Here is a 2798-nt window from a genome sequence, read left to right as displayed (position 1 = left end):
AAGGTGAACATTTGAACCTCACCTCTGCAGATATAGGAAGTAGAAACGAGAGATGGCTTGTCTAGCGTCTTTCCACGGTGTCATCACAGACAGACCTGAGTTCGCTTAAACACCAACAGCCTTTGTCAGACCAGGTACAGTTGCAGCACTTAGCACATGCTGGAGAAAGGTGGAGGGATGTGCAACTGGAACGAGGGAAATTAATACAAGCAACGCGTGACACTAAACACATCAAAATATGGGATCACTCTGTGGATATATGGAGCAATTGTGCCTGTTTTACATATATATAATCTGATATTGGGACTGAGTGTAAAATTCAGCTTAAATTATTGAATCAAAAACCACACTGTACTAAGATGCAATTTGATTTGGTGGATATTTCCAAGTTGTTTTCCCAGTACTAAAAAAAAATAATTATATTTTAATGATTGATATGAAATGCACCACATTACTTTTCCTTAAACCTTTCTGATATTGTGTTTGTTTTGTCTCGCTTTAAAATTCTTCTACACTCTTAGTGTTCTCTGACACAACCAGGTTAAAACAAACATATTTTTTACAAGGCAATGAGTAAAATACATAACAACTGAATCATATATACAAACTTCTTGCCCTCAGCTATATCTAAGTGCATTTTCCTCTCTGTGCCCTTTGTGCTATATTTACCCCATTCTCATTTTCTTTTCTCCCCCTACCTCTGACTCCCTCTGCAAGACTTGGTTGGCTCTGCAGTGTGGGACAGTATGGGGGGGAGCTGAATACACAGTACAGCACCATCCCCATATCGGTGACTCTGGGTCTGATGCCAGCTCCCCTCCCTCCTCCCTGACCTCTTCTTATTTGCATCGATGCAGTTGTTGAGGCATTCTGCTGACCTGATATGTCCTTTTATGTACATTGTATACATTATACACACTGAGGGCATGTTCCTAAGGTAGTCGGTGCTATATAATTTGTCATCCTTGTGGTGCAAGGTTATTTGAGCACAATAATGCATAGATTGTAGCACACTTTGGATGAATCTGTGAGCAGTGGTTCTGTTTTTCTACATATATTCTCTTTCTCTCTTGACTAAATCTGCTCAGATATCAGTTTGTTCAGTATCCCTTCTCCTTTTTCTGCTATTTTGTCATACCGTGGTGTCACTGCATCTTATTTTAATCTGAGTGGTTTGTGCTGTGGCACCCTCTAGTGTGGAAAGAGCGGCACGTAGTCCCGCTTTTGGTCTCGCGTCTCAGGACAGTGCTTGTCATCCTGGGCCAACATGCGCAACTGCACCTTGAACCTTGGCTTTCGAGTCATGATTTGTAGCTGATAAATCATCTTCACTGCCCAGTCTATAATGATTAGGTCTTAAACGGCTCCTGATTTGTTCTATTTGTAGCGGTTCATAGCCTTTTTTGAATTGCCTTGGCCTTATTCCAACAGTCTTATTCAGTGCAGCACTACATATATGCTACATTGTAAGTGCTGTCTGAGATGCAAGTTCTAAAAGTGTCCTAAAAGTGATGAGCCGTGAGAGCTGACTTTTCACTTTTACACAATAATCAACCACACAGCATCGCCGCTGTAGATCTGCTGTGGTGAAAGAAAGCAGGTTATTTATGTCTGGTTTGTTGTTCTTTGTCCATGTTACTTACTTGAAAGTCAGTTCACTTTTGAATATAAAGTGCTTACCTATTCAGAACTGTCAGAACTGTCCTTAGTAAATGCACACTGAACATTTATGTTTTGTTTTAACTTGTTTCAGGGTTTTACTTTCATTTCATTGCAATCCAGGGGAATTTGAGTTCTTTTTATTCCTTTGAATTTACTACACAACTTTAGTCTCCGGCCACATTTCTAGCTTTTACATGCAAAGCATCTGATGATTTCTTATTTTTTTCAGTGCACCCATGTAAAATTTAAACAATTTTACATGGGTGCCTTACCTTACCTTTACTAGTTATTGCAATAAAATACCCACTTTGCATCATAACCCTCAGTTGCTGTCCTAGAAGGACACTAAGGTGGCCTCTGTTGACACTTGGTCTTGGTCATTACGCAATAGCTGAGCCATAAACTTTCTGGTAGCTACTATTACGCACTGAGAAGACATCGTTGACTTTAAAGCGGTGGGCTGCAGCTTGACGTAGACTCTGCGCTGTCCGTTTGTTCCCAGAGGATTTATTTATTTATTTATTTTTTTGGAGAGGGGAGGAGAAAAAATAAAAACTATTGGCTTCCAACATCTGTGCGTCGTATCGTGTAGCCTTTTAACTGTCGGCTCCGCATTACCTCACTCGTGGCCGGCCTGCCACTTACCCCTGCAGTTTAACTTTGGCGTGCATGCTCTCTCCCTCTTTTCTCCCTCCCTCTCCCACAATCTCTCTCTCTCTACCTTCCTCTCTCCTTTCCTGCTATTACGTCCGCTGCTGGTGAAGGAGGTAGGGGGGATGTACAGTTAAGAACACATTGTAACGTCCTTGCGTTGCCTGCTGTGGCGGAAGAGGAGTGTGCCGTGAACGCGAATGACCGTCGGTGGACGAGAAGAGGGTAGACGGAGAGAGATAGGGCTAGAGAAAGAGACAGAGAGAGGGAGATAGAGAGCGAGAGAGAGAGGGGGGAATCACTCAAGATGCCTCGTTTTAGCGTAATTTGTCCTGCAGACTGTGCCCTTCCGGCGTTTTGAGGGCTGCTGTGAGCCTATAGAGAGAGAGAGGCTGGCTGGCTACGCTATGCTGCCTGACCCTGCTGTGTTATGATAGCGCTGTCCGATTGTTTGGATTGAGGAAGGCTCCCATCAACCCAAATCA

This window comes from Chelon labrosus (assembly GCF_963514085.1).
Source record: "Chelon labrosus genome assembly, chromosome: 6".
Lineage (NCBI taxonomy): Eukaryota > Metazoa > Chordata > Actinopteri > Mugiliformes > Mugilidae > Chelon > Chelon labrosus.
Note: the sequence above shows the minus strand (reverse complement) of the source record.